This window comes from Salvia hispanica, unplaced genomic scaffold, assembly GCF_023119035.1.
Source record: "Salvia hispanica cultivar TCC Black 2014 unplaced genomic scaffold, UniMelb_Shisp_WGS_1.0 HiC_scaffold_425, whole genome shotgun sequence".
Classification (NCBI taxonomy): Eukaryota; Viridiplantae; Streptophyta; class Magnoliopsida; order Lamiales; family Lamiaceae; genus Salvia; species Salvia hispanica.
This window is the reverse complement of record NW_025952163.1, coordinates 77,744-93,020: the sequence shown is the minus strand read 5'-3', so window position 1 is coordinate 93,020 and position 15,277 is coordinate 77,744. Positions and strand designations below refer to the sequence as shown.

The 15,277-nt window shown below is 36.1% G+C and overlaps 4 pseudogenes; 1 reads left to right on the top strand and 3 right to left on the bottom strand.

Annotated features, from left to right (window-relative positions):
- Nucleotides 1-3,676: 3,676 nt before the first annotated feature.
- LOC125199222 lies at nucleotides 3,677-6,178 on the top strand (annotated as a pseudogene).
- LOC125199229 lies at nucleotides 6,139-8,819 on the bottom strand (annotated as a pseudogene).
- Nucleotides 8,820-9,738: 919 nt separating this feature from the next.
- LOC125199221 lies at nucleotides 9,739-12,263 on the bottom strand (annotated as a pseudogene).
- Nucleotides 12,264-12,817: 554 nt separating this feature from the next.
- Nucleotides 12,818-15,277, bottom strand: LOC125199217 (annotated as a pseudogene).

Genomic DNA, 15,277 nt, shown 5'->3' with positions numbered 1-15,277 from the left:
TTTTATCCAAACCCATTTTCCAAAAACCTAGGATTATGACGAAGGACTCGGAATTAAACGTGCAGCTTTGAACGGATTGCAAGTTTCAAGAGGGAGAGGGAAAGATTGTGTGTAGTCCTTACCAAGAAAATGTTGAAAAAGAGAGGCTGTAATTAATGTTGCGCTGCAGCAGAAGAATTTAGAGACATTTTTGGAAGAAGAAAATAAGAAGGCATAGTTAGTGGGGAGAAGGAGCTCGGTTTTCTAGGCGAATGGTGAAGTGGAGTGCGCATCAAGTGGGTGGAGCCGTGGAGGTATGCTTCATTATACTGAGTTTAAGACAAAAATTTAGGAATATACAACGGCATCCACTGCTTACCAAAATTGCTAAACGAGTGATTAATAAAAAGAAAGAAATAAGATAAGAAGGAATGAGAAGAAAATAAAATAAGAAAAATTATTTTTTCTAGAAATTAAAAATGATTTAATTATATTAAAACTTTCTAAATAAAAAAATAGTCAGAAATACTACTAGTTATAGAGGAGAAATATACAACCTTTTTTATATACACATACCAATTTTGACTATCACGTGATTATTTATTTATGAAGAAGTGTCTAGTCGTGTTATGACTACAGTTATCAAAATATTTTATCGGCAAACTTCGTCTTAACGGTCAAATTTTTTTACATAGTTCTTGTTAGTTCTTGTTAGATTGAGATTCAATTTGAAGAAGGTATTGAGCTCGATTCAAAATTTATTTCCAACTGATATGATCATTTTTCAACAAAAAGAAAGTTTTAATTTCAACGTAAATTAAAACAAAAATAATAAAATGGAATCGGAATACGGTGTCAAACCATTGTGTGAGTACAATAATAAGTCGAATCATGAATTTATTCAAATTACAAGACCGGCTACAAATCATTTGCTTATTTAAAAACCACCATTGCCTAATAACAATAACCTCAAATCGGTTGAATTTTAGCTGCGGGAAACACAATTCGGCTGGATTATTTTTGTGTCACCATTAAACAAATAAAATACTCTATCAACCAAGTTTAGAAAAAGTAAAATATCTTTATTGGGTTTTCAATGTTTCAAATTATTAATAAAAAAACATGGATGTGACCTTCGAGAAGCCGTTGCATTCCTAGGAATCTAAGTAAAGAAGAGTAAAGTCATTATTAAGTTATGTCTTTATATAACGTTATTTAGTTGCAAACAACAAATCAATTATTGAATTTTGAAATTGTAGTTTTTTAACATAAGTATCAGTAATTGAATGTTTGAACTTGATTTACCGTAATTTCAAATTTCTGACAGCAATACTATACACACAATGACACATAGAGAGAACTATTCAAGCTTCTTCTTTTTTCAAATTATACGTACGAAAAATAAGAAACATGTTCTATGTTAGGGACTTGGCAGACTATTGAAATTTAATCAACTTACAAATGTTCTATGTTTAATCAACTTACAAGTCAAATAGCACCATTAAAATGCATAAAAAATAATAGTAATCCAAAACAACATTTGAGAATATATAAAATTAGTTGAATTTAGAAATTCAATTTTATCGTTTTCTATATAAATTAAATCCAAAATCAGAAATTCATTCAATAAAATAATGAATCGATCATAAAATTGAGCGATGTGTTATGGATGGAATATATGATCTCATATTGAACTTTAAAAAAAGGTTAATTATACATTTGAAATCTAGAATTTAAATCAAACTTTAAAATAAAAAGTAAACAAAAAAAGACTATTACAATAGGACAAAATGATAACATATGTAACTAAAAATTTGGTTGGAAGATTTTGAAGGCAAAGTGGGACCCATAGGATGCAGGATTCTCGTAGTTGATCACATGCGCCTATGTTTAAGGCCAATTCCGTCTATTTCAGGTCACTGTCCTTGTCCTTAAGTTTTCCACACTCCATTTATTTTCATACTATTACTAGTAGTGGTACATCATGGTTTTCATATACTCCCTCCCAGAAGATCAATTGATAGCGCGTTTTAAGAATGTAAAAAAAGTTAGTTGAAAAGTTAGTGGAACGTGGAATCCATCTTTTTATATTGATTTTATAATAAAATGTGTGAAGTGAGTTAGTGGAATGTGAGGACCTACTTACCATTTGGTAAATGAAATGTAATGCTCTTAATTGGACTGATAAATAGAAAAAAGTATTTTAATGGGAGGCGGGGGAGTAATAAAATAAAAAATGTGTTATGCATTATTGCCCTCATTTTCAAAAAATCGTTCATGAAAATACATTCTAGCGTTAGCACAAAAAAATTTAGCATCTGTTTGGTAAAATTAACATCTCCAAACTTAACAATATCTACTTTCTAATTTTTTAAACAATCTACTTTCATGTTATTGCTCCTAAATCATATAGTAAAAAGAGTACATTTCCTCCAAAAAAAACGGTACATTTGTTGGTGAGTTGTTATTGTAGACGGTAGTATTATGAAATAGACAAAAATTATATGGATCTGGATTATTAGATCCAAGTACTCCAATTATAGTTTTTTGAATTATCAAATCTTACATAGGTAGGCACCTGCATCTGACATGTACTATGAATTATAGTCTACTACGTGAAAAAAAAAAATGGACTAACAATGGAGCTGGTTGTCAATACGATACACAAATTTTGTCTATTTTTTCATTTTCCGTTTCAAAATTTGTTTCATTTTATTTTTACTATTTTTGAAAATGATCTCATATTCCAATAACTCATTCTTACTCACATTTTATTATAAAATTAATATATAAAAGTAGCACTCGAATCCACTAACTTTTCCAACTCACTTTTCATTACATTTCTTAAAACCCACAAGTGGACAAATGGACAAATTTTAGTGGTAAGTAATATAAAATAAAAAATCATACTCCACAAGTCACTAGAGGAAGAAGGGGTATATGATTGAGTTGAAGAAACTTTTTCATTAATAACATAATTCCAGTGCATTGTTTTATATTGGTCAATACTGTATTGCAACGTTACTTCATGATTATTCAACTTCTAACCTATTAAATTGAATGAAAATGTCATATTTCCCTTAATTAGAAATAATTGGAATGTCAAATGCTTATTTAAGCTCGGGAACTCTTTAATAGTTTTATTTATAATGCATGTGATGTCAATCTCACATTATAAAGAGAAGAAGAATAGGATTAACATTTATTTACAGATATAATGAATCATCTTTTTCGAGAAATAAAGGTCCCAAATTAACAGTGTGATTCGTCTAGTTATACAAAGGCCCAACTATATTGGTAAGTTGGGCTAAATATCAATTGGCCCATATCTTTTTCACATAATTTTTTATGTGAAATTTTTTTACTCCGTATGACAAAACAATTTGATTAAATATATCAGCAGCACTATATTTGTTGATCAAACGAAATTTTTTAAGTTACTCCAATTTTAAATTCTCAACCTCATCAATTTTATAGTATGACCAAATGCACTCTAGCTAATTATTTAGATTTTCAAATAATTTAAAACCTAAATCCCTCACTGACTGACAATAAATCAATAAAATAAAACCAGAAAGTGAAAACAATAAAAAGTGGCCTTTCCACAATTCCTATATATCTCTATCTGGTGCATATGCTCACTCACATTATTGGCATCTTTTATATACCAAACTCCCAAAATAAATTAATAAAAAAAATTAAAAATGGGAAAGAGCAACAACCTAATCGGATTCCTCAACTTCCTGAGCTTAATCCTCTCCATTCCGATCATAGGCGGCGGCGTTGGCTGAGCACCACCGACTGCATGAAGTTCCTCCAGTGGCCGCTCATCCTCATTGGCCTCACCGTCATGGCGGTGTCGCTGGCGGGCATCGCCGGCGCCTGCTACCGCAACGCCTTCCTCATGTACGCCTACCTGTGGGCCATGTTCTTCGCGATCGCCGCCCTCGTCTTCTTCATCATCTTCGCCTACTCCGCCACCGAGAAGGGCTCCGGCCGCCCGTCATGAACCGGGCCTACCCGGACTACTCCTCCAGGATTACTCCGGCAGCTGGCTCGCCGACCGCGTCTCCTCCCCAGCCCACTGGGCCAAGATCAGCGACTGCCTTGGCGCCTCGCACGCCTGCCGGAGCCTGCATAGAAACGTCGGGGGAGTTCCTGAGTTGGCCGATCGCTTCTACCGCAGGAAACTCACTCCCATTCGGTAATTACTCGTACCTAAATAGGAGCTTAAAGTAAAATAGATATTTATTGACAACATGATTATAAAGGAAAATTGGAGGGAGTATATTTTTGCATGTTGATTAATATATCATTCCATGTGAAAAAATTAGGTTATAGTATTACTAGTTTTCAACCTTTATTACTAGTAGTAAAATGTGGTTTTGTTTCTTCATTGGGATCAGTATTAATTGTGATTTGAAATATGAAAATAAAAGTAAAATTTAATGCGATCATATATGTGAGGAGGAAGGCTGAGTTCTAAACTTTTAAAATTTCTAAATGGCAAAGGTTACAAGTTAAGAAATTCCCCCATTTGGGAATGTGGATATGATCTATGCATGATCAACTATATAGCAATAATGCATAACCAAAGAGGAAAGTGGTGAGCTATCTAGCTTATAGTTAGGTTATTGTAGTCAAATTTAGTGTCACTTTAGTTTTTGAGTATTTGATTCCATGAAAAGTAGAAATGTTTATTATGTATTGAAAGAATCCAGCAAATTAAGTATCTTCCCCAATTGGTTTTCTAATTTGTGCCAAGCATTGATACGAACCAATTGAAAATCATGTGGTTCAAATGAGAGCTCTTAAATGAGAATCAAGAATCATTTTCAACTCTATAATAATAAAATTACCACTATATTATAGATGCATCTTCTTGCTAGATAATACAAGATCAGAGTTTGAATCTTGAGTCGAAAGGTTTTTTAGTATAATTAATTTCAATGTATATGCATTGACTTTATATATATATATTAGTGACGTAATATAACATGTTCTCGCGTAAAATGTAGTTTTGATAAGCCACCCTCTCTTTTACAATACAATAAATTACAGTGTTCTATCAAATTCTAGAGGACCATCTATGTTTGTCTTTTTTAACTTTTTTTATTTTTTCGCTTTATTCTTAGTCCACTATATAATCTCTTTTCTCTTTTTCATTTCAAAAAGTTGGTAGTATGTTTTATCTATGTGATTTCTGTTTCAATCTGCAGATTCTTTTCCAAACTTATCTAAAAATATGTTAGATACTGACATTTATTGGCCTCAGAAATCAAATTTCCATTTAGCTTATTTAATTATGTAAATTCTAGCCATTATTTAGTTAGCACCACCAATTTTGGATATTGTAGTCGGGATGCTGCAAGCCACCAACGTCTTGCGGTACACGTACATGAACGAGACGTTCTGGATCCCCGGTGAGGGGCAGACGGAACAGACCCGACTGCGCTCAGTGGAGCAACGAGCAGCACCAGCTATGCTACAGCTGCAGCTCGTGCAAGGCTGGCGTGCTAGGCAGCCTCAAGAAGAGCTGGAGAAGAGCCTCGGTCATCAACATTGTCGCCCCGTCATCTTAGTTTTAGTTTACATCGTTGCCTTAGCTGCCATCAGACACAACCAGCAGCTCGATGACGCCCATGGTGAGACCCGTATGCAGAAAGCCCGTCCGAGCTGGCTCTCTGATACATGGCCCAACCGTGAACTTGAACGAAAAATAAAAAAAGTATATGTAAATATATTGTGAAATATTTTAGAAATCATGATTAGAATGGAACTACTAATTGGAACATTAAATGGAATAAGATCTGTAATTTTATTTTACCAAAAAAATAACAGATAATTCAATTTACCAATATCATTGGAGGGATCCAAATTTTCAGTTTTTAAAATTTTACCATATCTATCAAATAACCCCTAAACATTGAGATTAATCAGTAGATGATTGTCTAAATCAATTGTATACATGAGACAACATTACTATACTTATTAACAATTCATAAATAATGAATTACAACAAGGATAAGGTTCACATACTCTAATGCATCAAAGCAGCAGCTGATGTCTTTCATCAGATGTCTAAATTTGTACTATTTGAGCTTCTAACCAAAAGAAGATCTGGCCTAAAGTCTTCCACATTGAGCACGCCCTGGTGTATTGCGAGATGAGAAATAACTTTACCCTCGGCTCAGCATGATTAGAAGCATGATGCATAGATTCCTATGAAATCCCCAGCATCAGCACCTTCTAGTAGTTCAGCTACAATCCAATTCCTCCCCGTTTGCCACTAGACCAGGCCGACCTAGTTTCTGCATCAACACGAGGTTCAAAATCTCTTGAATTAGCTGTTATACAAAGTTTATCGTAAAGCAAAATAATCAATGTCTTTTGAGCGGTATAAGGGACCTTGAATGTTTGGTAACATGACATTAACTATTGGCAAAGGGATCAGAATGAAAGAGGGAAAGGAAATAACGGATTTTGTTGCTCTTTGATGGAAAGGAATATGCATTAAGGCAGTATGTCAGGAACATACTTTGAGATATACTAGAAAATTCGTTAAGAAAGAGATGTATGAGTAGCTAACAACATCTCTGAAGTGAGAATTGATGCTTCGATTTTGGATCGTCCTTTACCTCATTTAAAGAAGAGTCACTTTGTTTTTCAAGTTCACGCATCATATCCACATTCAGCCCATACCACTCATCGATCCAACCGAAGCAATTTCTATGACTTTCAAGGAAGAGTGCCTTTTCACCCTGCAGTCATATTATGCAGAAACTCAGACAAAGAGCCGCCATTTCAAGTACTAAGTTGGTGTTGAACACTTACAAGAAAAGCAAAAAACATGATCAAATTAAAAGATGATGCAGAGTGTTTCATCCAAACTACATGACGATATAGTTGGCCTATGAGGTATATGCCTTCGTAATGTGTTTAAGAGAAAAAGATACTTCAATGTTTATTTTTCCTTTATATTAATATCTGTAATGCGCATGAAATGAATGAGACAAAATATAGGATTTATGAAAAATTATGACATTCAAGAAAACCGACAAACTGTTCTACGGTTCTACCAAAAATCATACCGCAAGCAAAGCTTGTTCAAGTTTACTGCCGAATCCCCAGTAAGGGGCGTCTATTGTCACCAACTTGTAAGCAGTCATAACTGGATAGCATTGCTCCTGAATTATTGAGGAACATCAAGTCAGTGAAGCTGAAGAAAATATCATCCCATTTTGGCCACGTTAAAATTATCTATTTTATGTTATTATTATTTTTGTAAAGTTCTTAGGATAAAAGAAGAAAAGCACAGACATCTTTGGTTCATTCAGGACCCTATATAAATGAAGAAGAGATACCAACCTGCCATCCATCTAATAAAGGACCACGGCCAGTTTGCGCTGATTGAAACTGAGAAAAATCGAAATTGCTAGCCCCAATCATATAGCTCCAATAATCATTGTAATCTGAAGCTATGTCAAGAGCCTCCACCTGCCTAATTGCTAATTGCTCTTTAGTAAGGCCATGCACCTACAGGTTTAACGAGAAACAAAAAGGAAAATGAGTCATTTACCGCTTAGGGAAACACCTAAATCGCAAACTTGTTCCCAGTTATCATGAAACCAGGTAGGTGGTGTTACAACTTACGTTGTCAGATAGACCACAGCCAGCTGTGTGAATAGTTTCTATAGTAAGAATAAACCTCGTGAAATACAGGCACTGAAATACATCAACACACCAAAAAACATTTATTAGAATCCAGGAAGATCGCCTGTGGACAGAGTCACAGAAAATCAAACACCTCACAGTATTTATTTACCTTGATAACTGCTCGAGTTGGTTGAAATTCGCAGCCATGAACATGAATATCAATGAAAACATTTTAGGTGAAAGGCAACTCAAACAGATTCAGGTAATGAGTAACATAAATGAAAAGAGATGACAAACCTGATTTACACCTTGGATATGCATTCCAAGCTTCCTCCTGCATCACAAGAGCATCGGCGGGCAAATGCAGTTAACCAAGTAGGAGCTTTGCTGAAAAGTACAAATAAATAAACCCAAGGTCCGTGATCAAAGTAGAATTTCGTACCAGATCGAAACAAGAAGAACTAAAAACACAACCAAAATAAACCACTTTAACAAAAAATAGTAAAATGCTTAGAAGAGTAATGATGAACAACAACCGTAAAAATAAACAAGTACTTTGATAGAAGAAAACCCCCAAAACTCTGCCAAAAGCAACAAAAAAACTACCTTTGCAGCCTATAAATTTTCAAAGTGTATTGGCCTTTTCCAAATTCGTCATCTTCGAAAGGTCTGTTCTCCAACACCTCCACCCCTTCCGTTGAATTGGTGTTCTGTTGCTGCATTTTCATCACCATGTACATCTGAGCTACTTGAAACTGCCAAATAGTAACAAAATAATCAGACACAGATATCTTTACTGCAAATGAGCATTACATCAAATTTCTAATCCCTCCGTCCTTAAAACTTAAAAGTCTCCACTAAGAATGCTTCAATCATAGGTGATCCTTAGGGCTTCAAAAGTTGTTATTTTTAAGTTACAGAGGGAGTATATTTTCTCAAAACATCAATTGCAATTACCTCTTCCACTGATAAAGGCATAACAATCCGACTGCGCCACAAACCCAGTTAAGAAAAACAGAAAATTGATTTTAACAGCAGAGAATCAACAAATTGCGACATGATCAATAACAATATGAACAAATAAACAGAAAGAGGCAGCCATAATTCAGAATAAATGGATTTCTAAAGGATACAACTCTTTAATCTGAACCATTTTCAAATATGCGCAGCGCCTCCGTTCCTTGGAAAATGTTGAACCGCAGAGAAAAAAGAAAGAATTTTGTATTAAAGAACGGAAGCGGCGAGGATTGGGTTTGATATGGTCAGAAACAGGAAAGGAAAGGAAAATGAAACAATAGAAACGGTACGTTATGTGTTAAGACGGTGAAGGAGAAGGAGAAGGAACGCGTGTCGATAACCATATTTTTCCTCGATTCTAGTATTTTATTATCATGGCAACTCAAAATGGAGGTTTCAACGTTGGAGACGGCCCGACCACAACCATTCGGGCCGGCCGTCCACCGGTCCACTACATGTATTTTCTAGACACTTTCCTTTCTTGGAATCTTTGTATTCGACTTTTCAAATGTTTGGACTATATTCTATTGAATTTTCAAATGTTTATATTTTTTATGCAATTTTTGATCGGATGTCAAAGTTCTAATTTTGGAGTAAGATATCAAATTTATTTTTCATAAAATTTCGGATTTTAGATCGGTTTGAGCAAAAATCAAATCTGATACCCGAATGCTCATCTTAAGAGTTAAGAATAACTATTGGCAATTATTAATCTTATAAATTTACATAAAAATCAAGATTCAATTGTTAATTTTATCAAAAATATTGTGACCATAAGTTATTCTCATCATAAAAATAATCCATACTCCTGTGTTTCCCAATGGATTTAATTATATCTTCGATTATGAGAAATTATTTATAGAAACTCATCAAAACTTGAATATGAAACTAGAAGCCAAGCGTATCCACATTACCAAAAATGTGCAGCACGATTACACAAAAATTGCGCAGGAAACAAAACAAAAGCATATGGATGAGTATGTTATATCCATCAGATTCTCATCTTGCAAAAAGAAAGTCAGCCTGCCTAAAAGTGAGCTTTACCAAGGAACAAGGGCGTAGCAGCACCGAAGCATCACACTCTATCTTGCTTCTTCTCAATCTTAGTTATCATATACGATGTTGTGCTCGTCCCAGATAGGACAACGACATGTAGCTTTCTTGTTTCGCCATTCTGCTCCACATGTATAGCAAAACTCGTGCCCACACCTGCATATTCGAGTTTGGATGATTTGAATCTTCAAAGTGCAAAGCAGGGTAAAAATCTCGCGATTAACAAGAACAATGGTATAGTTCATACAGATTGAAGAACTTAAAAACAAGAGCTTTGGAAGAATCGTACGCAAGGACTTAAAAGGTGGCCTGCACACCAATAAACAGGTGAAATATAGCCCCCGGTGGTTGAAAGTAATCAAAATAACATGTAAGCAATCCATGTTACCAAAAATTGTATAATAGGTTTGCTATGACTCCCATTGCCCACAGTACTTAGATCATTGGATAAACCAGTAATGCATTGGTCGTATAAACAGAAGATCAGCGCAAAACCAAATACAAGAGGCAAATTGTATCGTACTAGGATTTCAAATCATATTTAAAAACTAGAAACACGTTTTTCTTCAAAAGAGAAGGGCCATACACTAGGGCCAAGGTTGACAGACAAGAAAGATAAACATCAAGGAGAGGAACCCTAAACCCTATTTAAAAACTAGAAACATGTTTTTCTTCAAAGAGAAGGGAAATAAACTAGAGTCATGGTTGACACTTGACAGACAAGAATGATAAACATCAAGGAGAGGAGCAAATTTTTGCAGTCAGATGCTACCAGCAGTAATTGGAAGATTTGATAGTGTCAGTGCATTTGAGAAACACATGAATTAGCAATCATGTTCCAATGACTGAAGTGTATACCTGCAGTAAATGTGGTAGCATCCTACAGAAAGTGAAACCATATGGCTGCACTGGGGACATTGACGCCAGAGATTCTTAGTAGCCAATGACTTCAGTTTCTTTTCATTACTGGAGCTGGGATTACCGGTTTTAAATGCAGAGCAGCTCATATTACTATGCCAAGGGACTTTGCAATTGATGCAGAAAAGGCCACCACAATGAGAGCACTTCCTACAACCCAATACTTCAATAGCATCACCCTTGGAACCTTGAAGCTCTGTTTTCGATAACAAAGTAGAACATCTTGAGTAGGGGCAATAAATTTTCTCCGCTGGTGGGATTGATTCTTCCTTCACACGCTGGCACATTATGTCGAACAATTCCGGAGTCAAGAACTTTCTGCAACTATCAAGTTCCAACAGAGATTTGCAGTTCTCACGGGGCATTTAGGTAGAATGCCCTGAAGCAACTTATAGTGGACATATTTTGACATACATGACAAGCAGTAGCTATGCAGACAACCTGCAATTAAGAGCATCTGATCCACATCAGTATCTTCCAAACATATTGTGCATGTCTTCATCAGATTCTTTGTGCCACTGCTTCCTGCTGATCGATTGACCTCAAATGCAATTGCCTTCCGAGCAAGTTCAACAGCAAACGCATTATCATGGCGAGTTACAAAAGATGCACCAGGATTGCCTAATTTCGCAGAAGAAGATCTATCTGGTTAGATAGCACAGCAAAAGTTTCCCTGATCTCCGGTTTTGCCAGTGATCTACATTCAGAAAAACAGGATCAACATTAAGTCATTGTAATGCAATAGCTCATAAAATCATACTATGAACGTGAAAAAAGAAAGGAGGCTATTAAATCCTAATAGTGATGAATAAGCCTAACTGGAATTAATGAGATCTAATTGAGATGGATGCACCACATTAGGAATTTAGGATGTACACAAGTTATTGATATTCATTCAGGCAGACTGAAAACCAAGAATCCCAACAACTCAATCAATTAGAGTACAAATTTTCATAAATCAGTAATCAGTTATTAGTTCATCCTAAAATAAGGAATGTTAATCAATGATAAACAATAATGCTGGCAATCACTAACATGCGAGTACAGCAACCGATTATCAGTAACGATGGTAACCCTCTTTAACTCCAGCATCACGGCGGCTTCAAGTCCTTCAATCAAAGCTTTCAACTCAACCATCTCTTCACCAATAATCTGATTTTTTCCGCTCAATCCCTTGCTCAATTCAAACACCGAACCGCCATTGTCGTCACGTATCACAACCGCAACGCCGCCCACGATCCCCTGCACCAAACCCTTGACGTAAACCCTAAATCCGCAACATTTCCCATTCAATGAGGAGGGAGGAGCCCTCTCCGTAAGGCTTCTGCAGCTCATCCCCGATTTTCCTCCACTCCTCCTCCGGTATGTTGGAAATCTCGCAGGCGAAGGCGCGGTCGTGGACCTGGAGGCACAAGTCGAGGCGGAGGCGCTTCTCCGCGGCCTGCGTACTGTACTGGTTGAGGAGCTCGCACTCGAACTTGTAGAGATCGTCGCGCTGGAGGGCGTCCGACAGAACGGGCCGAAAACGGCGTCGTAGGTGAGTCCGTCGGCATTGGGGGAAGAAATGGTACCGTCGAGGAGGAGGCGGTCAGTGCTTCTTCCAACTGGAGATTGAAAGCGAAATCGGAGTCGTCCGCCATCGTAGTGTAGCAAATGATGCCGTCGATTTTCGCGCCAATTATTAGGGAAGCCGTTACAGAGGTGATCATTTAAATGTGAATTATTACTGCTACCCCACGACTCTTCGTATTTCGACTTCTGGAGTTGATGAAGTATTGTTTGAGCTTATTCTACTAAACATTTTCCAATAACTTATAACCACCTAAATAGCTTATGCTATTTTAAGGAAATTATATCTCAATTATATAAATCCAAAAATTTCTAACTTCCTAAATCGCTTATGAATTATCCTTTCTATCTCAAATTTAATTATTGATCTATTTTTGCCAATCGACTGACCGTCTAAATTCCCCAGCAATTTCAGTGCATATATATTTAAATATACAAATTTATAACCCGAATATATAAATAATCAAATAGAAATAAAAACCAAATAAAGACTAGTGACTTTCGAGAATCCACCTCAGGGGGAAAGAATAACAAATAAAAAACATTCCTCAAAATCGTGGGGTGAAATACTACTAGTTAAATTCATCACATAATTTAATTAATATTAACCTTAATAACAACATAATTACAAATAAAATACTTGAACTTCCTTAAAAATTAAAAACCCAGACTTTCAGAAAATGTTAAGTTCCCCTACATCTAAAAACTGTGAGCATACAAGCTCTGAACCACAATGCAATCATACACGTTGCTGTCTATTTTGGTCGTATATGAGGTTGCGCTCGTCCCAGATCGGACACTTGCAGGTTGCCTTCTTGTTTCTCCATTCAGCTCCACAAGTATAGCAGAACTCATGTCCACATCTGCGGGAAACATTGTCGACAGTTATCAGCGTTTCGGTTAAATCATCAGTTAGGTTGGGGAAATGACGAAATGGAAAGGAATTCCAAAAAAATCTTCTCATTTGAACTCAGTATGGAAATGGAAACCAGCAGTATATTGTAAACTTGTAATAACTGAACTGTTGAAGAAATGCATGAGTACTATTCAGTCGGGGAGAATATCAAGTCGTGCTTCTATATCTAGGTGAAGGTAATAGGCTAATAAAGAGGCACACTCGGAGAACATCACAGAGCGAATACTGAAGGCGCGAAAACAGTAAATACCATTTCATCCTTAAATTTTTCAGTACATAGAGGCACTATATAACATTAGGAGAGATCTTCATCATAGAAGCACAATATTTGATGACATATTAAACAAACATCAGCTAAGATGTGTAGAAGAATAGACATTCACAAATAAGTAATTACTACTCCTAGTATGTTTTGACTAGAAGCAACTGTAATCGTAAGTTCTAACATCACCTATATGGCCATAACAAGTTACACAAACCAAATTTTGAAGGCCTGAAAGAGCACAATACCTGCAATAAATGTGGTAGCATCCAGAAGCAAGTGAAACCATATGGTTGCATTTTGGACACTGACGCCAGAGATTCCGAGAAGCCAAAGACTCTAGTATCTTGTCTTCATTACATGGGTTGGGGTTTCGCCTTTATATTCTGAGCATTGCATGTCTTTATGCCAGGAACTTGGCAATCAATGCAAAAAATGCCACTGCATTTGGGGCACTTTCTGCATTTGACTAATCCATGGTAAGAGGATCCTCGAAGCTCTGTTTTTGATAACAAATTAGAACACCTCGGATAAGGGCAATAAATTTTATCATCAGCTGGAATGGATGCTTCCTTCACTCGTTGGCTCATTATTTCAAGTAATTCCGGAGTTAAAAACTCTTTGCAGCTTTCAAGTTTCAGCTCAGTCGTGCAGTTCTCATGAGGGCATTTAGGCAGCCTCCCTTGAAGCAACTTAAACTGAACATGTTTCGACATGCACAAAAAGCAGTAGCTATGTCGACAACTTGTAATTAAGAGCATCCGATCCACATAAGTATCCTCCAAACAAATAGTACATTGCTCAGTCAGATTCTTGCCATTGCTACTACCTGCTGAACGATTAACCTGAAATGCAATTGCATTCCTTGCAAGTTTGACAGCCTTATTGGCATTAGAGGCAACAAGAGATGGATGACACTTGGTAAATTTTCTTAGAAGGAGTTGTATCCGGTTAGATAATGTGACAGCAGTTTTTATCGTTTGAGTGTTCTCTCCAGTAATCTGCATTTAGAAACACTACGTCAATCACATAAAAAACCAAAGTTTCTTTAAATGCTGTTAATGAACAAAATGTTGCATATGAATACTTTCACGGTTGAGTCTCTGGCCTCAGACAAAATATGGAAGAAACCGTTACACCTACTTAACAAATTAAGAAAAATAAAACTAAGGGGCAATTAAAGAAATCGACAAACAGAAAACTCTAGGCTCCTCTAAGCAGCACAAACACACAAGACAGCTTCTTAAAAAAGGATAACAAAAATAGACAATTCCTGTGTTTACATACAAGTGACAGATAAGGGCTTATAACTCAAAAGCAAGAATCTGTGTCAAGAGAATAATTTGAATGTTAAGCAGCAGAAAATCAAGTCCAAGACAGACAGTGTAACTAACAAGGCTTACTTTCACTTTCACACAAGGTGCCTAACTAGTACTTATGGAAACAACTACTATATCACATGCTACTATTCTTGCTATCAAATAATGATAAAACAAAGCTTTAAAAGGCAATCTTTGAGTGTGTGTTTGAAGACTAACAGTTGATTAGGTAAGTTACAATACAGACAAAAAGCTCATATTAAACAAACAGCAATCAATTTGCACAAAAACGAAGAAATAATAGCCTAAAAGGTTCAATTATCATAACAAGGCGTTTGTAGGAGCCTCAAAATTAATGAGGCTACTTAATCAACATAGATTGAAGACTGTATACCGACATGTTGATAGAGCAGAGGATTATCGGTAACAACAGTAATCCTCTTCAAATCAAGCATCGCCGCAGCATCAAGACCTTCAATCAGCGCTGTGAAATCAACCAATTCCTTATCCTGATCTTTGCCGCTCAAACCCTTGCTCAACTCGAACAGCAAACCATCATTCCCGTCGCAAATAGCCACGCCGATTCCG